This window comes from Rhamphochromis longiceps, linkage group LG2 (genome assembly GCF_057381845.1).
Source record: "Rhamphochromis longiceps isolate RC_006_pf linkage group LG2, R_longiceps_female_GT1.1, whole genome shotgun sequence".
In the NCBI taxonomy this organism is placed as follows: Eukaryota; Metazoa; Chordata; class Actinopteri; order Cichliformes; family Cichlidae; genus Rhamphochromis; species Rhamphochromis longiceps.
The window spans coordinates 2098223-2126031 of record NC_140558.1 but is presented as its reverse complement, the minus strand read 5'-3'; the positions used below and the strand labels follow the sequence as shown (position 1 = coordinate 2126031).

The following is a 27809-nucleotide window of genomic DNA, read 5'->3' as shown; positions in this document are numbered from 1 at the left end:
TAATCCCATTTGACATCTGGGCCCCTAAGCCTCACTATTGTTTAAGCAAGGTTGGCCAAACAATTATTTATTATCTGTACATTTAGTTTCATAAATGTTTAGTTAACAAGTATTTGAGATTTGGAAAAAATGATCCTTGACAAATACGGACCTACACAAAACCGAAGGAGCTGATCTTCCAATAATGGACAAATCTAAAGTTCTTCTACAGAACACATCAGAACACATTTTTAGCAGGTAATTATAAAGTTTGCTTTACTTCTGTTTTACCTAGATTATGAATATAACTTGGGTAAAAGGAGAAGAAGCGTCACAAATCCACATACAAAGCAGAACTTTATCTATGCCAATGTTACATTTCTATACTTTGACATGATTATCGTAAAATATGTAACCAGAAAGATGACAAAGGGCAAAAGCAGCACAAAATGTTTGCTACACCACACATTAGGAATGAAAGGCTGTTATATTTCTCTACTTCCTTCTAAAACACTGACTGATTTTCACTGAGGCTGCGTCCACACCTACACGGGTATTTTTGAAAACAAAGATTTTTCTATGCGTTTGCACCTTTCATCCACACGTAAACGGCGGTTTCCTGCCTCCACCCCGGGGGAAAGGGTAGCATCTCCTGGGTCTAGGTGCCGTTTCCCCCTCCAGGGGCGAGGGTACCTGGACCTGAGGTATAGAGTTTGTGTGGGGAGTGTGATTGTGTGTACAGTGTCCATGTATGTCTATCCCTACGTTGGGTGAGTGCTGAGTGTTTGTATATGTGTGCATGAGGGTGGGAATGCATGTTTGTGTCTGTGTCTATATGTCAGGTCGGGTCTTACACACTGCTGAGGCTGTTTCCGCCACGACCCACCTCCAGTAATTGGAGGAAAATGGAAGGATGGATGGATAAACATTTCAAGAAAAAAACGATGCATTAATAGATATTAACTCACAATTGTAACACGGAAAAGGTTTACAATTTATTTGTGCCATTTCAACATCTTCTTTTTGTCTTCTGAAGGCTGATTTCAGGCTTAGCATAATTAAAGAACCATACAAAAATGTTTAAGTCGTTTTGCACAGTTTCAGGAAACTTTAGCATGTAAAACACTTTGTAGCATTTTTACACTAAAATGCATTGATTTACATTTTTTTTATTAAAACACCACCAGATTTTTCAGCAGATGACTGACAAGCAAAGCACCGTTTACTCATCGTGACTGACATTCTTGGAGCAGTTGATCCACTGAAACATTAGTTTCTCTCAGAACCAGCTTCAGGTGCCCACACTCATTGTTGTCACTGATCCAGCCCCTTAGAGAAATCTTCATAGCTTCTTGGTTGGTTCCATAAAAAGTCAGAATAACTTTCTCAGATGAAACCTGATAGTCACATGCCAGCGTTGACTGGGACGCTAAATACAAGACATCTGTGGCGTTGTCTGTCGCACAGTTGTCTATGGTGACTGAGCCGTTGCTGAAAGTGAACATGTAAATGTCATTTCCATCACCTCCAACCAGATAATCTCCACCAGTGGACACCAAGATGTCGTTACCATCTGAGCCTTTGAGAAGAGAACTTTCATAACCAGACACTAAGATGTCCGAATAGATGGTGCCGATCACAGTTTCCACATCCTTCAACACGTCGCCCTCAGCGTCAGCATGGTGGCCTTGGCCCGTCAGCAGGTTAACATAAACCCCTTCACCCTTCTCATGATCACCCCGATAGAGAACAGAGTCTCTGCCTGGACCTCCGTCCACCAGATCAGCTCCTGGTCCAGGAAGGAAGACGTCCTGGCCAGAGTTTCCCATCAGTGTGTCATTTCCATCTTCACCATAAAGAGTGTCGTCTCCTCTCCCACCAATCAGGATGTCAGCTCCATTTCCTCCTACCAGCGTGTCATCTCCATCACCTCCATCCAAGGCGTCGTCCTTCCACCCACCAATCAGAGCGTTGTCTCGGTTGTTGCCTATTATAACATTCGACTGGGAGGGGCAGCCTTGCACTGTGTGAACCTCTGACAGATTTCTCTGAGCGCTGAGGTCCAAACGACAGTCCACCTGAGACTGTGTGAGAGTCACTTTGAAAGCTTCTACCTGATAGAAAGAGTCGTCTTCAGATGAGTTTAGAGACTTGAGTTTGAAATGGACGCCATCAGAGCTCTGAAATTCTAGATGCTGATGTTTTTCACCATTAGCATAATTACGGAGAATGAATTCTAATCTTTCCTCTTTTTTCATGATTCTAACATGAACATTATTTCTTGTTGAGTACAGTATGACTTGACTTCCATCAAGGAAATCCATATCTACCAGCACAGTGTCAGTTTTCTGATCTTCTGCAAAGTTATCAATGATTATGCTTTCATCCACATGTTTGATTATGTAAGTGTCTTTGCCTTCCCCTCCTATCATCAGTGCCCCCCGGTGTGTGGATCCAGTAAATTATCATTGCTGTTTCCAACCATGACGTCAAATCCTGAGGAGCCGTACATTTCTTTCACTGAGTCACTGAGTTTCATCCATTTCCCCAGACAGGTTTCACATCTCTGGTTTCTGTAGTCGATGGTTAAAGGCAGCATTAAATCCCATCCACAGCTGCTGATGCTGGGCTTCAGTCCAGCTGTTACTCCATCACTGGTCTTGATCTGCAGGTGCTGATAATTCTTTGATTTAAACCAGTTCTGTAAAATAACAGTTCTTCTGCCCTGTACCTGAACGATGATGCTCTGACCTTCACATCTACATGTTATATCCTGATATTGTTCTTTAAGGAAGAGCAGGTCCAAGGTTAGATCTGGTGATAGATTGTTGATGGTTTTCACTCCTTGTCCTGCTGTGATAACGTACCAGTCCTCTCCTCCTCTCCCCTCAATGAAATCATCTCCTAATCCAGGTACAAGAACGTTGTGTTCTTTGTTTCCTTTGATGACATCGTTATAGTTTGACCCGCGGACCTCTGTCACGCTGTCCAAAGCCTCATCCTTCTCAAGGTCCACCTCCAGAGGAGACGGGGAGCTGCTGTAGTCAATGCTGAGGCTCTTTATACATGTGGTGAAGATGTTCCTCTGCAGGCAGTCAGCTTTGTTATCTGACACTGTGAAGGTGATCAGATCCTTTGTGATGAACAGCAAGTGTCTGTGTGCTGATGACCTGAACCAGTTCACTACAGTAACACGAAGAAGAGTGCTGCCATGTTGAGCCACCAGATGAACATCATCACATTCTACTCTGACTCGAAACGTATGAAGATTTGCTTCTATGATGGCCAGGTCAGTTTTCTCGTCTCTGGAGTAATTTTCAATGAGCACAGAGGAACGTTTTCTGCCTTTCACCATGTAAATGTCTTCTCCTTCAGCACCAATCAGACGATCTCGCCCTCCTCCCCCATCTATCAGGTTCCTTTCTCCATTTCCAATGAGTTCATCACCATACTGAGACCCAAAGATGTTTGTAACTGTGCGTAAAAGTGGCTGTGATGCATCAACAACTGCACCGCGTGCCTCGAACATCTTGTTAATTCCTCTGGCCACCAGCTGAACTGAAGAAACCACCGTGGAGGAAATCTCAAATAAGACTCCGTCTCCTGACATCATGTTCATGTGACGATAATCTTCTCCTAAAAACCAGTTTTGTATTCTTACAGTATGACTGCCCTCATACATCAGCACAACATCGTTTCCTGATTTAGACACAGAAATGTGGCTGTAGTCGACACTGAAATGCAGAGTGTCTTGTGCTCTGGAGGGATCGTGGTTGTTAATGATCGTTTTCCCTCCATTCTCAGGAATGATGTAGGTGTCCCTTCCTCCTGAGCCTTCGACATAACTTCTCTGTGGACCGAGGAAGAATGTGTCATCCCCTGGTTCCCCATGAAGTCTGTAATAGTAGCTCAACATGACTTCAATCATATGTTCGTCCTGTGATTTCTGAACTGCAAAAAATCGATTAGAGTCTCTGTTTCCCCTGTATGTCCCGTACCTCGAATAGGAAAGAGTTTTATAACCTGAAACCACTGTCACAGATCCAGCTGGTATGAACATGAGTATTTTTCTTTCATATGTCGCGTGCTCTAATCCATGTGACTCTCCCAGACCAAGAATTATATCTTTGCTTCCATCTGTGTTAATGCTCCAGCATTGTCTTCTTGGACTCTCATCACGAGAAACAAAATAGTCCATGCAGAGCTCAGACTGACCCTCATCAGCGAGGCAGAAGTTAATACCTCCTCCATTCCAGGAGGAGGCGCCAGCAGCAAAATCAATGGCAGTCGTTCCATCCTGTTGCTTTGTGACTTTATAATATTGGTGATAATCTGAGATCTGTGCAACAAGTCTTCGTCCCTCCTCAATTTCAGCATAACGCCAGTCATAAAACACACTAGCCACATGTATAGCAAAGTGCATGATCCCTTTTCCCAAGCCAACAAAAACAGCAGCTATTTTGTCCAAAACTCCAGCGTCCGCTGGGAGGCTGTTCAGTTCATTCTGGATGCCCATATAAACATCATCAATGGCCATCCGCACTACTGATAGAGCCAGATTTATAGGTGCGATGAAAGGTGCCAGTTCAGGCTGAGCAAGCTCAACAACATCTAACACAGTCATGGTAATATCTAATGCAGCATCAATGTATCCCAGTGCATCTCCTCTTCTAAAATCTTCTGCCACACTGTAGATCCCAAATCCAATTCCCACTATTGGTATAACTGTCATAGCACGCTTCATTGCAGGGCTCCTCATGATTGTTGCTGCAGCTTTTGCGATTCTTGTGTTTGAAGTCAGAGCTTTGCTTGCAATAGCAGATGTTGTCATAGCCGTCACTCCATGAGCCGTCTGCAAAGACCCCGTCACACCATCTTTGATGTTTCCCTCTTCAAAGGCACGAGCAGCTCCTTTCAGTCCCAGCATCAGGCCCAAAGCTCCAACAGCAGTTCCAGTCCTCTCTACATGTTTGTTGACCTGATGGGAGGCTGCTGAACTGTGCTGCTCCATCTCATGCACTGATGTCTCAATGTTCTTCCACATCTTTTCACTGTAATGTTGACTCTGTGGAGATAAATCGACCCTGAACTCCTCGGGCTCAGCACCAGCTCTCTCTGACACGAGCTCACATACAAACTGTCCGTTTTCCATTCGGGCCGATCCCTCCTGAAGACGCATTCTTGCCAGATTTTTACCATATCTTGCCTTTAGTGCAGCATGGACCTCTTCAGTTAACGATGCAGATGTTCTAGAGAAATAGGATTCATGTTTGAAGGTATTCTCGAATTCTGAGGCGGAATTCAAGTCACGCCTTGTGACGTAGCCATCATCGTATCCTCCCAGTGTTCCAGATGTGGAAGTTTTCATAATATCTTCAGATATATCTACGATGCTGGGAGATTGCTCAAATTTTTCTTTGTAATTCTTGTAATCAGCTTTTGTGTTTGCGTTTTCTGTAAATATTTTGTAATCAGTTGCTATCATATCAATCCATTCATCTACATTACCATTTTTACTCCACTTATCAAACAGGTCATATTCCAATTTTAAGAACTCTTCTCTTGAGTTAGTGAATCCCCGTTTTTCTGGGTCAACCCAGCTTCCTCCTCTTGCCATTGGGTGATTGTCAAAGAAGAAATCCAGGCCAGCTGAGTCATATTGATTTAAAGCCATATCCAAGGCCATAAGTGTCAAAGGGAATGTTCGGAAATTTCTCACAGATTCACTTATAACTGATGCAGTGAAATATGTTGTGAACCAGGCCTCAGTGGATAGTCCTTGGTTGACATGTGCGTGCTCTCCACGAAAAATATTTCCCACATATTCAGCATAGATTTGTTTTTGTTGTTTGTTTTGGCTATTTCTATTGTTTGTTAAAATGTTGTTTTTCATGTCTGTGTAACTTTCTCTGCCCACCTGTGCATTAATACATCTCTTAATCTTAGCAATCTCAGCGTCTTCGTCTCTTTGATTGTTGTCAAGCCATTTTCCAACCAGGAACACGTACAGTTTTTTATGCTCAACTTCATATATCCAGTTATTGATCTTCAGGTATGTTGTCCTTGTTTCTCCATTCTTTGCAAAGTGATGAATTATATTTTTAATGTCTTTCCCTGAATTAATCTGATAACATTCATTAAGGACTTGTATTTTTTCACCATCATTATTTAGCCAGTCTATATAATTTTCAGTTCTCCCGTTTACAGTCCTTTGTCTTCTTTTTCCTATTACATATTCTTCTATTTGTTGGTTGTTGACTTTGATTTTCTCTGGTACTGGTTGATCTGAGTGAAAGATTCCCCAAGACAGAGCCTGAAGCTCATCAATGGCAGATTTAATCTCGGGAACTTTATTTTGGTCAATGTTCGGGAAAACATCTGGGTTAACAAATCTCTTCGGTTCATCTGGCCAGCTGTCTTCTCTTATAAAATTTTGTTCTGGTTTTTTGTTTCCCCTGTTTTTTCGTCCACCCAGAAAGTTTCTTTCATTGGTAAAAACAGCCTCTCCTTTACTTCCAGGCTCATTTCTCATTATTACATCTCCGTTTCTATCAAGGGTTGCTACCATTTTCTTGCTGTTGTCTTTATGTCTCCATTGCAGCCCCTCTGGAGAGATTTCCTGAGTGATTTTCCTTCCTGTGTGTGGGACTTGGACGAGAGCGTCCCTCACATGAAGCTCTGTCTTGATGTTCTTTTTATGGAGGTCCCTCAGCAGAGTTTCTATGAATCGTTGGTCTGATCCGACCTCACAGGCCACCACACTCGTTGTTTTGATTTTATCGCTGCCTCTGTTTGTCCTTTCGATGATTTGTGCCACCTCTCCTGAACTGTATCCTGACAGTCTCATTTCTCTTGCGTTGTCTCTTTTACCATGACCTACCAGCACCAGTCTGCTGTCCTCTGACAGAGACACTGGTTCACCGTGGATCAGTTTGGGTCTTTGGTTTTCATCAAGAACATAGACAGAACTAACTGCTGGATGTTTCTCATACAAATATTCAGCAGCTCTTCTGACCACAGGGTCATTTTCCATCATTATGATCTGCTGGTGGTCATACTGTGTGGTGTGATCAGCTGGTCTTTGTGGGATTTTGTAGCTGGAAACTGAGTCAGGTCGATCCATCACCTGGTAAATCTGCTGATTGTTCTGGTTGGTTTCTAAGACTGTTTGGAGGCCGCGGAGCATAAAAACCCGAATGAAGTTCTGGTGGAACTGTGTGGTTGTGTTTCCATCGAGAGAGAAAACTGGAGCCGCTTCCAGAGATGGTTTCAACATCAGCTTTGCAAGTGAAGATCCATCAAGTCCAGACACAGTTTGTCCATCTTCTGAAACACTTCCAAATATTTTCACTACAGTGTATCTGTCTGCTGCTGGTACACAGGTGTCGTTGAACAGGCAGTCCTTGGTGACTTTCACGGAGTAATGAGGATCCTTGCTGTATTCCTGCTGGACTCTGTCACTGGTGGATTTTTCTCTGTCGGTCATGATCAGAAGTTTTTGGCTGTAGCTGTGGGAGATCTCTGAAGCACCCAGCAGCCAGTCTTGTACCTTCTGTTTGTCGATATGTGCCAAGAAGGCATTAAAGTCCTGAAAAATGAAGCAAAGACTGAAATGAGAGAGAGCTCCAGGATAACTGTTTTGGTCTCAGTTAATTTCTATAGGATGAAATTTGTGAACTTTTTTTGGATCTCTAGATATAATCTTAACAATCTGTTTTGTTTATGTAAACCTACAGTTTGAGCCAGACACTCACATTATTTAATACTACTACTACTAATAATAATAATACATTTTGTTTAAGAAAGCGCCTTTCAAAACACTCAAGGACACTGTACACAAGCAATAACAGCAACAAACATAATTTAGAAAATAATAAGGATAAAACAGAGCAAATAGATAAACTAAATTAAAGTAGCAGTATGGAAAAGCTTATGTGGAATAGGCTAGTGTGAACAGGTGAGTTTTGAGTCTGGGAAGTGATGTTTCGTATCTCAGGAGGAAGGGAGTTCCAAAGACGGGGGGCAGAGCAGCAGAAAGCCCAGCGCCCCACGGTGGCTAGCCGGGGGGAAGGGATGGAAAGAGAAAGAGAGGAGGAGGATCTGAGACACCGAGCAGGAATGGTAATGTGAACCAGGTCAGAGAGGTATGAAGGCGAGAGATGATGGGTAGCCTTGAATGTGCACAAAAGTATCTTGAAATTGATGCGGTATTTAACCGGAAGCCAGTGAAGCTGCAGAGCAGGGGTGATGTGGTGCATAGAAGGGGTCCTGGTGATAATACGAGCAGCAGAGTTCTGGACACGTTGAAGCTGATGGATAGATTTTTGACTACGACCAAAAAGAAGAGAGTTGCAGTAATCGATCCAGGAAGTGACCAGGCTATGAACAAGACTAGCAGCGGCATGTGGGGAGAGAAAAGCACGGAGATGATTAATGTTACAGAGTTGGAAATATGCAGACCGAGGGATGTTATTGATGTGGGAGTTAAAAGATAACACCCAGACTTTTCACACATGGGGAAATGGAGAGTGGCGAGTTATTGATTGTAGTAGAAGCTATTAGTTCTGGATAGTGTTGGTTCAGTGCTGAACAGGAGAAGCTCTGAGTTCGTCTAAACAGAGGGTGAGGGAGGTCCGGGGAGAGAGCAGGTTTAGTGGACAGATAAAGCCGGGTGTCATCAGCATAACAGTGAAACTGAATATTGTATTTATGAAAAATGTGTCCAAGGGGAAGAAGGTAGATAATGAAAAGAAGGGGCCTGATCAGCTGTCATCAGTGAAGACCAGCAACAGGTAACATAAGTGACCTGCATACCAGGCTAATTATAGTGAATTAAAACTAAACTAAGAACTAACTGAAATTATTTTCTGAATTTGAAAAGCTAACTACAAATGATACAAAAATATGGAGGAAATATTCTTCGTGTTTGTTAGTTGGGTTAAATTTGTAATCCCAGCTTTCCTGATGATGCGTTTACTGAGACTAGGGATGTTTACACGACTGCTTTCGAAAGGTTTTGTGTTTTTATTGTAATACCTGCACTGAGTTTCTTATGTGCACATAATATTATAAAGTGATTGCAATGAACCCTGACTGATGGACATCAGGTGAATCTAATGCAGAGCCAGATGCAAACTCTCAGATTTAGCCATTTAGCCATTCTTATATTTTGCTTGTTCTTGTTGTATTTTGCACACCTCTGTTGCTTGTGAAGCTGGCACACAAGAATTTCACTCGCATGTACTGTACCAGTGTACCTGCACATGTGATGTGACAATAAGAGGGATTTGATTTGATGGCAGGACTTGAGAGGAAGTAACAGGCATTTGGTGAGACGTAGTAAATTATAGTTGTGTTGCACTTGCATCCATTTTGATGGGAGCTAATTAAGGCTGCTGGCCATCAGTGTTGGTCAAGTTACTTGAAAAAAGTAATCAGTAACTAATTACTGATTACTTCCCCCAAAAAGTAATCCCGTTACTTTACTGATTACTTATTTTCAAAAGTAATTAGTTACTTAGTTACTTAGCTACTTTTTAAAAACACGATTTACAACCTGAAGAGGTGATAAAGCGATAGATCTTTCAGCCCAATTCTACTTTTTCTGCATAATCCATCATACAAAATGTAATCAAATGGAAAAGTCTCTTTTTAAAACTTGTTTTATTAGTTTTAATCTTTTAACTTTATGCATCAAGCAAAAATTTAATTATCTGCAACATTCTCTGACTGGAAGAAATTAGTTTAACATTTAAACCTATTTTCTGCACATTCCAGCACATAAAATAAAATAAAATATTTTTTGTGTTTACACTCAGTCTTTCAAATAGATGCAAGTAAAACACAGCAGAAAATAAATAAAGTCAAAGACTCAGCGGTCCTGTTGCTCTATTTTCACCTGTAAAGCAGGAGTGGGGTAGGCGGAGGTTTACCCTGGTGCAGGTGTGCCGCGGTCAGTGGAAGAATCCGTGAGTTTCTCTGTGAGTTTCCCATTACGTCGTAGCTACTCGGTGCTTGCTGGAAGTTTAGGGTTTTTTTCGCTGTAAAAAGAAGTTTTCTTCCCACGCACAGCGGACACTAATGTTTTTGTCACTTTTTATGGAATCAAACTCAAAGTAAGGTCAGTACTTCCACGCTGTAAACGCTGCACGCTCATACTCTCTCTGCACTCGATATGTGATCCATTGTTGATCTGCACACAGCTGTTGTCACGAACGTCGCACTCGCTTACGTCACTGTCGTGAGACATTCTCGCAAAAAATTACGGTTTTAGTAACGCAGTAACGCAGCGTTCCTACGGGAAAGTAACGGTAATCTAATTACCATTTTTGCAATAGTAATCCCTTACTTTACTCGTTACTTGAAAAAAGTAATCGGATTACAGTAACGCGTTACGCGTTACTGCCCATCTCTGCTGGCCATAAAAATATACATTGAGAGTTGTTAGTGTTCCAGTGTGGAGAGGAAGCAAGTTGCCTTTCATAGTGAGTATAGGGCTGGTATTAGAAATGCAAAACACCGCTGCCTAAGCTTGAAAGACACTGCTTCCCATGGGCAACCGTGGCTCAGGGGGTTGGGAAGTTTGTCTTGTAACCGGAAGTTTACCGGTTCATTCCCCTTCTCTGTCTGTTTTGGTCGTTGTGTCCTTGGGCAAGACACTTCACCTACCGCCTGCTGGTGTTGACCAGAGGGGCCGATGGCGCGAACTGGCAGCCTAGCTTCTGTCTGTCTGGCCCAGGGCAGCTGTGGCTACAATTGTAGCTTCCACCAGTGTGTGAATGTGAGAGTGAATGAATAGTGGAATTGTAAAGCGCTTTGAGGGTCTCGATGGGTAAAAATGTTCTGTGAAGTGTGACATTTTAATGCAAAACTATGAATTCTTTATAATCCCAAATTCACAGACAGCTGAAAGATGTGGCTGAGCATCACATTAAGCTTACAACCAACAAGTGCATACAGCAAGTAGTACAACATTGTGTAATCCGGTTGTTCAGTGATGACACGACGAATCCTACTTCCGGGCCTAAAGTAGTCTGCGTTTAATATGGCTTTTGTGTTGTTAACATGTTTAATGTTTTGTATTTTCTTCTATTTAATCTCAAAAAGCTCCTAAAACAGTCAGTGATCCCTGTTGACCTCCCTCGGCTTTTATTACCACTAATCATTTATTTAAGATCAGTTTTTAAAACCTTAGGATGTAGCTACAGCCCAGCCCATGCAGCAGTATATGAATGACTAACCTCGTATTGTGGATGGATTATCTCAGTTGTTCTCCTGGCTGAAGTTTGGTCCTTTTACAGCATCCTGCCATGCGATTACATTTGTTCCTGACCACCGAGAACACTCACGTTAACTTTTATCGAGTGGAAAAAAAGTTAGCTTGTTTATATTATGCTAACATAGCTGTGTCGCTAGCGGTCACGTAGCACATCATTATATACCAGCTAGCCCAACTTCAGTAACCCTACAAACGTCACTGCTGTTTAGTTTTCTGTCTTCATTTATGTTGGAAGTGATAACAGAGCTGTACGTTTGAATTTGTTTCCAAAACCCCGCAGTCAGGACATGCTATATTGTATTTAGATAGAAGCTAGCGAGCTAACTCCCTGCTAACTTCTAACTCCGTTAAATGTCATAAATTCCGTTTTCATGGATGCCTGGATGTTAAACTCAATTGTTACACCTGGTAGAGCAGAACGCTGATCATTTTATTAAAGATGAAAGACTTTAGACAGTTTTTAACTCTCAGTAATGCCATAGTGATCGTTTGATATATGGACCTGCAGCGGAGTTTAGGCCCAGACACGGCTAGTGACGTCAGACTGAACAACCGGATAACTAAGTGATTACTGCTCTGATATGTCGACCTGTACTTAAGTGTGACAAATACAAAAATTCAACATCTCCTCGTAGCAAACCCAGCTACCACTATGAGCTGTCTGTTGTATTGTGTCCGTTGGTAATGGTGTTTGTCATTTGAACTCTTTTTCTTTGTTGTGTTGTATTCACGATGAATTCATGTTTTGTGCCGTTTTAGGAAAAAAAAAAGATACAGATACTGAGTGGAAGGAAATGCTTATCTTTATCAGCCTAATCAAGTTCTATTTTAGTTCTAATGAAGTTCGTCATTAGAAACAATGTCTTTCTTCTCAGCACTGTTTAATCTATTAAACTTGGATTTCCAGGCTTCTACCGTTCTACCTTTAAAAGCCGGAGAGCAGTCAAATGCTGGAAGTGGAAGCTAAATTGGCTAGTCATTCATATGTATATTAGGTTGTTACCTAGGAATTCTGGAGGGAGGGGAGTGGGGGAAATAAATCTCCAAAAGTCACCAACTTGGAGTGTTTCAGTTTGCCATCTTAGGGAGAAATCAACACACATGGGTGTAGGTCCTTTGTTGCTGAGATTTATTGATGAAAACAGTACAAAAAACCAACCATTTGTACACATATTTACAAATAATAATAAAAAGCGAGTGAGTACATTTCAACATTTTCAGCAATCACTCACAATCCTGGCACTGCCATGGTATCTGTAGTCTGCATTTACCACATGTGTATCTGTAGCAGTGAACACATCGCACAGTGGCCTGATTTTTCTTGCATCATGTGGAGGTCCATGAACCAATGAACATGCTCCGTTTGCTGTGCATGTTGAATAGTCCATTCTTGAATGCTATGAAGCATGTCAAGAGTGATCAAGAGTCGAAAAAGAGAGCTTGTTTGGGGACTGAGACAGCGAAAGATGGCACAGTGTGGCGTGAAGAACAGGTGGGGACCCGTCTCCCTTTCACCCCAATAGAAGCGTACGCTGCAGATGGAGAGCCAACGGCTAAGGCCAGGAGAAGTATCTCGAGTCGCCTTCAGAGCTTCCTGTGTTTCATCACTCTTGACATGCTTCATAGCATTCAAGAATGGACTATTCAACATGCACAGCAAACAGAGCATGTTCATTGGTTCATGGACCTCCACATGATGCAAGAAAAATCAGGCCACTGTGCGATGTGTTCACTGCTACAGATACACATGTGGTAAATGCAGACGACAGATACCGTGGCAGTGCCAGGATTGTGAGTGATTGCTGAAAATGTTGTAATGTACTCACTCGCTTTTTATCATTATTTGTAAATATGTGTACAAATGGTTGGTTTTTTGTACTGTTTTCATCAATAAATCTCAGCAACAAAGGACCTACACCCATGTGTGTTGATTTCTCCCTAAGATGGCAAACTGAAACACTCCAAGTTGGTGACTTTTGGAGATTTATTTCCCCCACTCCCCTCCCTCCAGAATTCCTAGGTAACAACCTAATATACATATGAATGACTAGCCAATTTAGCTTCCACTTCCAGCATTTGACTGCTCTCTGGCTTTTAAAGGTAGAAACGCAAAATGATGGCTCCGCGGGGGTTTAAGTGTTCATGTGGTCATTTTTTGTCTCATGTTTACTGACCTTCTCCTTTGTAATGACACAAGCTGGGAAGTTTTCACAGTCCTGAAATCCATCCAGCAAAGTTAGTGGCTCAGTGTCCAGCCTAATGGAAAATTAACATATTAGCATTACTGCATTGATCTCATAACCCTGTGAAAGAAAAAAATTGCAAGAATATATTTAAAAATCGCAGTTCTTCGATCTTATACAACAGTCAGAGGTTCAAAGGTTCTACATGGGCTCCTCGAAATCATACTCTAGAGCTGAGCTGCAGGGTTTCTCTCACACCTTTTTGCACTTGCTGACTTGTAAAAGCCTACAATTTTTATTTCACCATTTACTAACCGCACAGAGATGGCATCGTTTAAATATGTTAAAGTTTTCTTTAAACAAACAGTATTATTAAAGTTTTTCATGACTGTTCAGTAACAGTGTCTGTCAGGGCTTCGTGGTGTGGAGAGAAGGAAAAGAGGACTCAAACGTAGGACTCATTGATTAGCGATGAGAGAAGATTATAGTGGATGAATGAAGAGAACATGAACGAAGACTGACTGGCTGGCTGAACTGAAGACACTCGCACAGGGACGACGACAACAACATAATGAACTGGAGGAAACTAAGGACTTAAATACACAGACTGATGAGGATGATAATGGCAGACCAGTGAGTACACAGCTGACTAATGACCAGTGTTGGGCAAGTTACTTTGAGAACGTAATTAATTATAGCTACTAGTTACTTCTTCAAAAAAGTAACTGAGTTAGTTACTGAGTTACAATATTCTAAAAGTAATTAATTACTTGAAAAGTAACTATTACGTTACTTTAAAAAAAAAAAGTTTAACCCTCTGGGGTCCAGGGTAGAATTGGCCATTTTTAACTATTTCTGATGTTTCCTCCACATTTCACCTTTAAAAACTATTTATTTGCCTTGTTTGGTCTCATCAGCACAACCTCACGTGTCTGAATTTACAGTCATGTTTTCATTTTGACAAACTGTGTTAACACAACTGATCTAAAATCAGACAAAAAACATAAAATCTGAGTAGAAAAAAGTGATATTTTTTTACTGTAACAACCACAAACATGTTTATTGAATCATATTTCATAACTTTAAATGCAAATATAAAATGTCAGTTTTAAAATCCTATGCACAAGTTCTGCAAACAACATCACAGCCTGATACCTGCAGGTCTGACAGCAGCAGGTGTGTCACTCCTGTTTCTACCTGGAGACAGCAGTCGCCTCATTGTTCTGACACACAACACAAAACTATCCACAACACTACACGCTAACTACACAAGACAGCACGCCACTCCTAAAACTTCCCCCTCTTTCTAAGCAACCAAATGTCATGTTGCCATATGATTTTTTGATTGGTCGCCATGGTGCATTTTTCCACCAACACGAAAGGGCAGGGTTTTTTTGCTCATAAGCAGAGAGCGCTCGCTGCGCTGTCCTTAGACAGCAAACGTGACGAAACTATTGAGGAAAAAACGCCGCGTATATCTTGTTTATCATGACTCTGGTTTTACTGGCCTATCAACACAATTTAAAACCTGGTATATGTCACCTTGTTGCTTTGTCTTTAAGTGGTCATGTGATTGTCTTACCACGACTCCTTTATTCTTCCTCAGTCAAACAGCAGCACTCATGCCATTGTTTTGCCCCCTGAGCTCCAGGTGTTGTGTAGTGATGTGTCGGTCGCGAACGAAACGGCTCTTAGAGCCGACTCTTTAAAGTGAACAACGCGAGCCAGCTCCTTATCCGGTCTTTAAGTCTGACGTCACTAGCCGTGTCTGGGCTTAAACTCCGCTGCAGGTCCATATGTAGCCGGTCTGGCCTTAAACTCTTATTGCCGTTAGTTCTCTGCGTTGTGTTGTGCGAATGACCAGAGGAGTCAGCTCTCACTTTGCCAGCTGGGTGGATTTATTCTCCCAGAATTTTAGTTACTTTAACTGTGTTTATTCGCTCTGTAACTGAGAACACTAGCGTATGCTCACCTCTCCTCAGCGGGGCCTCTCGGCGACTGAGGAAAATAGCGCGCAGCTACAGGAAGTGACTTCGTGGGAAGTCAAAGGTCACACAAACAAAATAAAAGCTCCCAAAATATAAATACAGAAAATAAACATATATAAATAAATACATATACATAACCAATACTGACAAAGCGAGATAACACTGCAGGATGGACCTTTGGTGAAATATAAATTATTTTTTAATACACCCGTTACATCCACCCCTCCTAGATTTCACCAAAATCCAGAACAGTCAGGTGAACAATCTAATTGGAACACAGGGACAAATCTACAGAATTTATGGCTCCTGGGCACAGGTTTAAACCTCCGAGCTATAAGCTCTAGTATCAGCTGTATAAGCCACCTACCAGATAGGTTCAGAAAGAGCATGAGGGTGATCAGGGCTCAGCCTTTCTTAGATCAGTGTGATGCCATTTACACCACACACATTCCCAGCCATCCACACACATCAATACCTTAAAAAGACACTATGTATTTAATTGTGCCATAAGGATACTGTCCCGTAGAATCAAAATACAGAAAGATCTCTAAACACCTGGGTTTACTTAAAACAGCGTAAGAAGAGACTGAGACCTTCTGCTAACTGAATTTGCCAAACGCTTAAAGCCAAAAGGCTTTTGAACCATGGACTCAATGAGTCGATTAACTCTTTTACTAACTCGGCCGGCTCGCGTCATGACAACATTGTCCGGGCCTGCCCGTGGCTGTCCTTGTGGACCCACATCATGACATACATCCGTTGGAGGCATCTGCGTGTCGGCGACATGCACAGGGACTACTGATAGGGGCTTGGTGTGTGCATCACGATCTGTGTCTGATGGATGTGAGTGAGTGAGTGCAGTTTCTGAAAGTGTGTCTAACACAGACGGGGAGTCCAAGTCAGGTTCTGCTACCAAACTGTCCAAGTCTGTGTCTCTGTCTGGGCAGTCCTCTCCTACCAGGGAACACTGGGTTGAATCCCCTGCAACCACCTCTGGAGCTTGTTGACTTGTCTTGCCCAATCCTGAGAGTCCCTCACTCAGGGTCTCCTGACTCTCATCATCATCTGAGTTGATCCAAGCACTGGTCCTGTCCTCTGCAGTCTCCTCATCCAAGGAATCTAACTGGTCTGACGCACATGACCCTCCCTCTGATCCAGTGTCACACAGTTCAGTAGTCACTACTGGTAGGAAGCTGATATTTAAAACCAGGTTGCGATGTACCACCTTTATGTTGCCTCTGTCATCTTCCAACTTGTATGTGTGAGTCTGCAGATTTCTGTCTCTGACTGTGTACACTGTTGCATCCCACTTGTCAGCAAGTTTCTTCTTTCCTCTTTCACCCTTATTTGCAATGAGTACTCTGTCTCCTATGTTCAGATGAGTGCCCTTTACTGTTCTGTTATATCCTTTTGCCTGTTTGTCTTGTTCCTTGATGGCATGAGTCTGGGCAATCTTAGCTGCCTCATGAAGATGTGACATGAGTGTTTTCACATAACTTTTTTGATCCACAACTACAGGATCACAGAGCACCTGTTTAAACATCACATCAACGGGGAGCCTCGGGATGCGGCCAAACATGAGCTGAAATGGGGCAAAACCTGTGGTCTCATGTACAGTTGCATTATATGCAAACGTCAGACTCTGTATTTGTTGAGGCCACTTGTTCTTTTCTCTGAGGGGCAAGGACCTAAGCATGTTGCCAAGTGTCCTATTAAACCTCTCAGTCCCTCCATTGCCCATGGGATGGTATGCCGTAGTATGGGATTTGGAGACCCCTGAGAATTTGAGCAGTTCTGCCAAGAGCTCACTTTCAAAATTTGCCCCCTGATCGGAGTGAATCCGCTCAGGAAACCCATACACACAGAAAACATGGTCCCATAGTTTCTTAGCCACCTGCTTTGCAGTCTGGTTTGTGCAAGGGAAGGCATGGGCTAGCTTAGTGAAATGATCTGTAAGGACAAGAACATCTACTGAGCGTTGCTTACTATCCTCCGCACTCCAAAAATCCAAACACACCAGCTCCATAGGGGTGGAGGTTCTGATGCTCTCAAGTGGGGCTCGAGCAGAGGGTTCTGGTGTTTTGGCCAGGATGCATCTTTGACAGCATTTGACATACTCTTTTATATCAGACTCCATCTTCGGCCAAAAGAACCGTTGTCTTGCCAGATATAAAGTCTTCGCTTGCCCCTGATGTCCTGCAATATCATGGACACCATTCAGTGCCTTTGCTCTGAGACTGTCAGGCAAAACAAACTGATGTCTCCTTTGTTTACTCAGGGGGTCCTTTGTGATCCGATAGAGAACTCCATTTTGGATCCTAAGCCTTTCCCACTGTTTAAAGAACACCATGGCTTTCACATCAAATCCTGCCCTTTCACGCCTGGAAGGTCGCCTTCTCCTTGTGACAAATGGTAAGATCTTTGAAATACTGGGATCAAGTTCCTGGCTATGCTGGAGTTCCTCTAGTGTGGACACAGGAAATGACTCCTGTCCTGGCCACACTAGGTCCTGAACAGACTGGAACAGTTCCACAGCCCTTGTTTCAGCAGCCAGATCCCACTCACTGTGAAAATCCAGGATTGCCTTAACATCCATAGCATCACACCCAGGCTGAGACGAGGGCGTCTGCAGTCCTGTGGTGCGGAAAGGTGGTGTGTCCACGCGTTGACCTTGGACCTTCAACCGGAATGCATTTTGTATTCCCTCAGAACTGACACTCTCAGATTCAGCAAGGAGGTGACTGTACTGCTCTGTGATCAGCCTATGGCTGACTGTTGTTGCAAAGGGGTCTCTGCTGAGAGCATCAGCTACGACATTCTTGGTACCAGGTATGTGCTTCAGATCAAATGTGTAAGGAGCAAGCTTGGACACCCAACGCTGCTCACAAGCATCAAGCCTTGGTTTTGTCATGATGTAGGTGAGAGGGTTGTTATCTGTCCACACTGTAAAGGGATGACCTCTTAGCCAGTGACTAAACTTCTCACACACACTCCATTTCAATGCCAAAAACTCTAGCCTGTGGGCTGGGTACTTTTTCTGTGAATTGCTCAGGGTCTTACTTGCATGATTTCCTGTTCTTCCATTTCAGACAAAACTTGTCGCAGCTTTTGATAATGTGCGGGAGGGACTCGGCGGTAAGGAAGGCGGAATGGCCTCTCATCAGTGAGCCTGATGCGGTGTACAAAGCCTTTGGCCTTGCCACAGTCATGTGCATGCTTGGAGAAAATGTCATTGTACTTCTCAAGCATTTTAACCAGTTTCTCCTTCCCCCCTTGACCAACATGGCACAGGTCAATATCAATTTCGCTGAGCCCAACCTGTTTTAGTCTCTGTTTAAGATCAGTGAGGTGGGCATCATCCTTCTCTTCCTCCTGCACAGATTTCTGGGGTCGACAGGTGCCCTGGAAAACTTCAAAATCCTCAACAGCAACACAAGGGGACACGTCAGCCAACTTACTGTTTCTTTTCAGGGTGACTGGTTTATCCAACAGGTTAGTGACCTTCATGGGAACCCACCTATCACCCCACAATGGCGTTATGATGCGGCCAACCATGATGTTACGTGGCATGGACTTTGATGAAGTGGCTTCAACAATCACTGTGCTCCCTGGTGACATAGAAACATTACTCGGCAGCTTGCCCCAGACTAGATGCTCTTGTCTTGCTAACAAGGTGACTGACTGCTGAAGCTTGACTGTGCCAATCTTGTCTGGGAGTTCTTCACCTCTCCCTCGGGATGAATTAGCCATGAGGTCAAGAAACTGCTCACACTCTGGGGGACAACCGCCACCTGACACGAGGCGCCAATAGTCATTGGTTATTTTCAACTGGTGCATGAGAAACCGGATGACATTTGTGCCAATGATTATATCATCACGTTGACCTGGCACTACAAGGATGGGAACAATACAGGTCTCTCCATACAGTTTCATTTCAACTTCATACATGCATTTGGGCTTGGTAAGTGTGCCACCACAGCCTACTAGCACTATTTCTTGAGGCAGGGGAGTGGGTTCTGGCAGTGTATTCTCACTCAGCATACTCTGTTCTGCTTGCTCACTGAGTGTGCACGCCATGGAACCAGAGTCAAGCATACCCTGCATGTGGTGTCTGTTATTAATGCTGACAGGAGTGTAAAACAGTTTGTCAAACGGGCCAACTCTCTGTGTGTTTTGTACTACCACCTTAACACCATCTGGTGCAGCTGCACATGCTTTAATGTAATGCTTTTCAACGTCATCACTGCCGAGGGTTTCAACATCTGTGCCCACACATCCCCTCACCAAATGCGGGCCAGCTAGTTTAAAGGCTGGGTGTCATTAGGTTGGGAGGCAGGGCGCCTTTGAATCGGTGAGCGATGAGGGCAGTTTCTCTTAATATGGTTTGGCTCAAAGCATGCAAGGCATAGGTGTTTCTGCCTACAATGCACAAGGGTAGAATGTTCAGGGGACTGGCATACTCTACAACATCTGGGTCGGGTCTGACCTGGAGGAAGCTGTTTGTCTGCAACCTGGTTATTCTGCGATAAAGCATGGTCAAAAAGGCTGATTAGTAATTTCAGGCAACTGTCATTACAAGGGGACTTTACTGTCTCATTTGCACCTGTGTTTCTCCCGGGTGCATTGATGTCGCTAGACCATCAGCTGCAGGGGTCTGGATGTTAGCTTTAACTGGTGTGAGACACTTAGACCTGGGGAGCATACGCTCTTTCATCTCAAGCTGGTACCGATTCACCTGCTCCTGAATCTCACTGGCTGTCCACTTATCTGGTGCCTTGAACTTGAAAACAGCAGCAAGGGTGGGATCAGGGCAGTACTTCACAAACATCATGGCTGCCTCCTGGCAGGGATCCTCCATGTGCCGTCCGAGTCTCTTCAGGCTTTCCTCTGCTGTATCAACTGCCTTATTCAGTCTGACCCAATATTCTACAGGAGTTTCTCCTGGCACTGGAACTGTGCTGTAGAAATCGGCCATAGGCATACACGAATATGTCATGTCACTGAAATGTTGCCTCAGTATGTCATATATAACATTTGGATTCTCACAAGGTTTTCACGATGGGGTGCTTCTCAGGGTTATTCTTACAATGTCCTTAGCTTTGCCCATCAACTTGAACATTGTTTCTTGGTACTGTTCCTGAAGGGGTGTTGCTCGCTTCTTGACATACATTCTCATCAGCTCCTCCCACTCACAGACTGTATGTTTATCCGACCCATCTCCTCTGAAGACTGGAGGCTCTCTCACATCTGACTGCAGGACTAGCTTTGCCCCAGTCAGGTTAAGGTAAGTGGGCTCGCTGGGTGGCTGGCTTACACTGCTCTGAGCTTGTGCGGCCCCGTCATCCCTTTCCCCACATTCCTTTTTCAACTGATCCCTAATGGTCTGCCCCACCTGTTGAGCTATATGTGTTATCAGGTCATTTAATGCTGGGTCTGCTGTGGCTGAAGGGTCTGAGAATGAGTTACCTTTACCACTACTGGAAGATGTGCAACCAAGTATGCGAGTGGAACAGAAAGCTGGGGAGCCTGCACTACGAACAGGTGTACTAGGCAACCCCTCAATTACCCTCTGTTAAGGTTCAAAATTGAGGAGGGAGAGTACAAACCACCCTTGGTCCAGAAGCTCTTGGTCAAACAATGATTTTAATGAATACACACGTGTGGGAAGAATAATCTGTACACAGACAGGAATTAATCTTCGACTTAATCAGAGCATACACAGATTTTTAAAGCATCAGGGTTTGATTTACTGACGCCCCCTTCATACGTCACAAACAGGATATATACATACGTCAAATCAAAACCACAATGACCTTTTAACACAATTTAAAAAGAACATCGTCTTCCATCTTCATAACAGGTGCATCCTGTCACTGCCGGATGCTCGCTTGTCATCTTGACACCTCAGCAGCAGTTCGGCGACAAACTGCTTTTTGCAACCCCAGCAAAACATACTTAAACTTTCCCCCATAAATGAATCTAACTAAAAGTGTGTGTGTGTCTGCGTCTGTGTGCTAACCACAATTGCACCCTGTTTCACCTCGCGACTAGCTCCTGACCCCTCACCAGACAGAGAGACAGAAACCACTCTCGTATATGTAATAATCGAACTGAAACTATGGATATGACTTTTACTAAATAAATGTTTTAATCAAGAACCTCTACTAAACATAATAACTGTGTGCATAAGCATCTTAAGGCCTTCTTAAAGCTATCTGTTACTCTGTTACAGCAATGATCATTTTGAACAACCTAGTAATTCAAATGGCCTCGTCTGGCCTGCTCCTCAAAATAACTGTCTGCTTTCACTTCTGCAAACAACTTCCTGTCAGCCTGCAACTCAGTCTTTCTGAAAGAGACACTGTTTAAACCTCTGAATGCAATATCCATGCTGCAGATTATATTCTTAATGCAATGGTACTGTTGATAATTATTTAACAATAGCAGTAAAATAATTTCCCTGCTCCACACTCCCTCTCTCGACCTCTGGAACACCAGAGGTCGCAATACATTGCGTCCTGGCTTCAGCAAATCAGACAACCTCCTGTCATCTAATTGGTCCAGTAATAAACACCAGCTCCCCTTCGAGGACACTCCATGTGTAAGCTTAGGTTTTCTCAGTCCCTCTCTGGTGGTTCCTCGGGCCTCCAGGATTCCCCGCCGAGATTTTCTGCAAAGGAAACAAAACACCTTTTCCTGCACCTCCCTAACTTATCCTATTTGGGACTCTTTAATCAAAAGCATGATCCTAATTATGCTCTTAACTTATTGACTTGTATTTATATATATTCTTCAACGTTACTCATCACTTTAAAATTCTTTAAGCGCTGGTTTCACGTCCGGTTGCTCGCTCTATTTTCCTATCTGATCATCGACCTCCTGTACACAAACTGTCCACCTTTTAACAAAAAATCATTAGAACCAGCCTATTCTACTAAAGGCTCCAAAAGAAAAACAACCACTTTAATCAATTAAGTTTAAGCATATAAGCAATTACTCCTGTATACATTTCATCATAGCTAAATGCTGCCTTGAAACAACACCTGTGTGTTAACACTAACTTCATTTTAAAACCTCACATTTCCTATGTTATAACCTGTTTTTGGTATAGCCTTTTTATTTCATTTGCTCCCTTTAATGTAACAATACCTTCTAATTCTAATTTATCAGACTTAACCAAAATATATGCTTTCCTTCCTCTTTGGTCCTTCTTTAAGTTCAGTCAAAAGCTAAATAAATTTTAGGCCTTATGCCTGGAATCAATACTGTCATGTGTGTTTCTGGACTCTGTGTCTGTAAGCGTGTGCAATCCTTCATGAACTCATATTATCCTCACAGTAGATTGGCTAATCATAGCGCTAGCCAAAGGCTCGTGACCCTCCAGAGACAAATTTGAGCCACAACTCCTTTAAAAGCACAAAATGCAATATGTATAAAAATCATTTCTACGTATAAGCTCCCCCTTTATCCTAAAGATAAACCTATGTAATATCTGTATGTGTACGCCTACATTATAACCACTTCTTCTAAAAATCAAAAAAGAAATCAAACCTGTTCTACTCCTAGAACCTTCACTAATTTTCCCCAAAGGATATCTTTTGTCAACGTGTCCCACAATTTCCCTCTCAGATTTATTCACAGCTTTGAAAAACCGGCATTGTATCTTCTAAACAGGATTCAGTTCACTTTAATCCTTTAACCTTAACATAAAAATAACAGTTTCAGTGTTACCATATCCAAATGATCAAAAACCCCAAAAGTCCTAAAATGATCCTAAATTATTAAACAATTAAATTAATACACCCTAAACCCCCCTTTATTTTGATACATGAAATGTGTCAAAATACTATACAAAACTAAAAATGCTCAGTTTTCCCCACTCATGTTCCAATCTATATCATAAAAATAAACTTAAAACAGAACAATTATCAGTCATGTGTTTCTACAATTAATGGTAACTGAGTTATATCAGAAAATGCCTCCCCCGTAACATTTGGCCTTCTCCCAACAATATACTATAATCCCATAATCTAACCCCAGTCAACAAAACAGAAATTTTCTCTGGTAAAAGCCAATTGTTTGTCCACATTTATTCATCCCCCGTCATCCAGCCACACATTCACATGCAGTCACACCATATATTGCTAATAATGGAGCAAGTGATCAGATTCTCCACCCTCAGCAAAATGAGCTCAGTCATTTTTTATTTTCCATAGGAAAATATTTCTTTATGCTTTTGGACTGGATTGACTCGCATAAAATCCTTTTTACAGGGACTTACGACCTGTCCCCACAGGTAGCTTTCTCCTCAGCCAATTGTAATCTGGAAAGCCCCCTTATATTTGCTCTTCCCGAGAATTTTCAGCGCCGTTATTCACTGTTGCAGGCCTGCTTAAAACAGAAATGAAAAAATAGAGCTGATTGTTAGCTCATAAAAACAAAACAAAATCACCTGACAGGTTTTCTTTAAGTGCACTGTTACAAAATAATGGGCCCAATTTTAGACATGTCGATGTTTCCTAAAACTCCCTCTATTAAAAACAAAAACACCAACAACCCGAACCTAACTGACAGAATCAACCCATCACCACAACAACCTCAACAACCTTAAACACACAAAAGTTTTGCCACCACATAATTTCACCTCCTCAATACACCGAAAGTCTCATTAAAACCACACAATTTGCACACAAAAATCACCCCCTTATGCTCTGTAACATACTTACATTCAGCATAAGACCCCCTTACAACAACATATCACTAAACTATAAACTATTTCCTACCCAAATCTGCACTTCTCTTGTCTGCCATGCTTCCTCTTCTGAAAGTCACTTCCTCAGTCACACACACACACAGGAAGTTCCTTCGTCACCACTCACTCCAGCTAATTTGCATACTGAGCCATCTCTCAATGAGTTGCTGTAACAACAGAAACATATGTTTAAACATTCCCAACTCATTAAATCATTTTATTTCTTTCTACAGTGATCACTACTTGATCCATGCTGCAGATTATATTCTTAATGCAATGGTACTGTTGATAATTATTTAACAATAGCAGTAAAATAATTTCCCTGCTCCACACCTCCCTCTTCCCATGGCAAAGCTGAACCCGTCACTTGAAACTTTTTCATCATCCATTGTTATAACATATGCACAATGCAAACAGCAGAATTAAATTTACCTTGTAAACAACAGTCCAAAAAAAAAGGTGCAAGTGTTTCCTCGAACGCTTGGGATTTGTGTTCAGAGCTTACATTAAATTGTCCATTACAGCAACCTCTGGTGACCAAACTGATGTTGATCGCGTCTCCACGAACCACGATGAGCAAGTCTGAAGTGGTGTGGATCCGGGTCACGGCACCACTGTAGCCGGTCTGGCCTTAAACTCTTATTGCCGTTAGTTCTCTGCGTTGTGTTGTGCGAATGACCAGAGGAGTCAGCTCTCACTTTGCCAGCTGGGTGGATTTATTCTCCCAGAATTTTAGTTACTTTAACTGTGTTTATTCGCTCTGTAACTGAGAACACTAGCGTATGCTCACCTCTCCTCAGCGGGGCCTCTCGGCGACTGAGGAAAATAGCGCGCAGCTACAGGAAGTGACTTCGTGGGAAGTCAAAGGTCACACAAACAAAATAAAAGCTCCCAAAATATAAATACAGAAAATAAACATATATAAATAAATACATATACATAACCAATACTGACAAAGCGACAAACCGTTAGAAGAATATAGGCGGGGTGTCAGGCTCAAGGAAGGAGTTCGCTGGCTTATATCAACCCTTGTGCCTCTTCCCCCACCCTCAAAAACAGACAAAAAGCAGTTCATCTCCCCATTTCTTGAGATACACGGCGTCTTAAAGTCTGAAACAGTCAACAAAGCGCAGTTGGGCATACCCCCCACCCCCACCCCTCCCCCAGAGGGAAATGAGAAATGAGTAGATCAGAGGGACAGCTCATGTTGAGCAGTCTAGAGACAAAGTTGAGTCTGAGGCTGAGATGGTTTGCACACATGCAGAGGGAGAGTGGATATACTGGCCTAAGGATGTGAAGATGGAAAGAGGAGAAGCTCAGAGAAGCTTCATGGATGTGGTGAAGGAGGACATGCAGAGGGTTGGTGTCACAAAGGAAAATATGGACGCAGTATGAAAAGGATGCAGATGAGCTGCTGTGATGACCCCTAATGGACTTTTTGGCTCATTAATAACCAAGTATTTCAACAAAAAAAAAAATCCAGTGTATTGTGAAGCACTGTCCAAATTATTTTACAAATACTTGCAAAGGACATGAAATATCCAGGTATGAGACAGCAATTTTAAACACGCTAAACACCATTTAAAAAATGTAAATGACTGAAAGCCTCTTTACCTTTTTACAGATCTTCCAAATCTTGACAGGTGGTAGCCATTTCCCCTAAATGAAACACATTCTGCATTATACTTTTTGTTATGGATTACTTTTTTACTTTTGAAAAAGTTGCAGTGTGCTGTGGTTGCAAGTAGTAAATGTCAAAGTTAAGTCTCAAATTTTTAGGTGCATTCTTCGTCATGGGCATTGGGTCTTTCTCTAGTTCTACTTCCTTGTCTCATCTTGTCTGATTCGTTCCCACCTGTTTCCTCTCCCCTCCTTACATGCTGTGTATTTATTGTCAGAGTCTAACTCCTGTCCTTTGTCATTTCCACCCTTATTCTGTGGTTTCACTAGACGTCAGGTTGTTGTGTGTTATTCCTGCATCCACCTCTGTTTTTTCAAAAAGACTTTGGCATTAAAGCTGTTTTTGAATTCAACTCCTGTCTCTGGCACACTGCGTTATATTGCATCTCCAGCAAACTATATTCCCTAAAACATTTTCTCAATTAGTTTCCTACTGAGTGATGAGGCCATGAACACACCAGACTGGTTATTTTATATAACAGATACCAGTGCATGCTGCTTTGTCTGTGTTGGAGCAGAAAAAAAGATCTCCACTAGGAGACAGCCAAGATAGCTCATGTTTTCAGTAACCTTTGCCCCCTGATATTAAATATTATTTTTTTTCCACATGTGACAAGGCTTATTTAAATGCTTCTATGACACTCGCACTGAAAGAGCCACACAGTGCTTCTAATAACCAATGTCTATGATACCCACAGGGGTTTTAATGTAGTAACAGCTGTTAATAGCCATAAGATACCTGGTTGTTGAGGAGTTCATAAGCTTTTCATCAAACATATGTTCAGACAGTCCTTGGAGTTGATGCAGTGCAGCGATGTCAGAGCCGAGTTCCTCCCACTCATCATCTCTCACCTCTGAAAGCATTGAAACACAGTTTAAAGCTCAGCAATTTGTTAGGGATGGGGAACTAAGTCCTGGTTCTGGCCGAGAACCACTTCTACACTGGATTTGTATGCCCCTAAGATGCACTATCTTTTAAAAACCTAGAACGGGCAATCCACACTTTTATCCTATCTCGACTGGGCTACTGCAACTCTTTGTAGGTGTCAGCCAGTCGTGTCTAGCACGGCTCCAGCTGGTCCAGAATGCTGCAGCTCGTCTCCTGACACGTGCAAAGAGACACGAACATATCTCCCTGGTGCTTGCCTCTGTTCACTGGCTCCCAGTTTGTTTTAAAATTAAATACAAAATTTCATTGTTGTTAAGAAAAACACAATACAACATAAATATTATAACAAACTAAACAACATGAATAAAATATACAACAGAATAAAGTACTATACGAAAAAGAATAAAACGCTCTGTTATAGTAGGAAAAACTGTCGATCTTACGTGCTGCACAATAATATTTAATATTTAGTATTTACTGTTATATTCACATAGATCATCGCCATGATGTTGCTCTGTTTTTTTGCTGGTTTTCTCTTTTTTCTTTCTCAACAGGTGATCCAGGTGATTGATATATGCATTTTTTGTCTGGTTTTTTTGTTGGTTTTTGTTTTTTTTGCCCTTTATCACCGTTCCTCTTCCCCGCTGTTTTACTTTCTCCCCTTTCTTTTCCCCAGTCAAGTCTGTCCTGTATTTAGCAGGTTAAAGTAAAATAAAATAAACAATAAAAGGTGAATCAAATAGACCAATAGGGCAAGGCCCGGATGGTCCATTTGGTAAAGTAAATCCGTTGGGCATCTTTCTGCGCCTTTAGACAATAATTCTGATGCAAAAGAGCCAAACGGGACAGGCAGAAAAGAAAAAAAATATTAGGAAAAACTGCACTTGGTAACATTGCACACCAGAGAGAAAGTTGTGTATGCGATATGAGTGTGTGTTTGTCTGCACATGTGTGGTCATCTGTAGTGCTGTAGTCTCTTACCGAACTCTTCAGTGAGGCTGAGGAGGCTGAGGATGACCAGGAGCTTCAAACTCCAGCAGCCCTGCCTCTGTCCTGCCAT

General features: G+C 42.4%; 1 pseudogene across 1 annotated transcript; it reads right to left on the bottom strand.

Annotated features, from left to right (window-relative positions):
- Positions 1-987: 987 nt before the first annotated feature.
- On the bottom strand, positions 988-27809 carry LOC146676718 (uncharacterized; annotated as a pseudogene). Its single transcript, XR_014907831.1, has 9 exons — positions 27731-27809; positions 26600-26714; positions 25795-25839; positions 20032-20386; positions 19915-19948; positions 18489-19690; positions 16310-18306; positions 13432-13513; positions 988-7567 (listed from the first exon to the last, which is right to left on the bottom strand). The product of XR_014907831.1 is annotated as an uncharacterized LOC146676718 (transcript).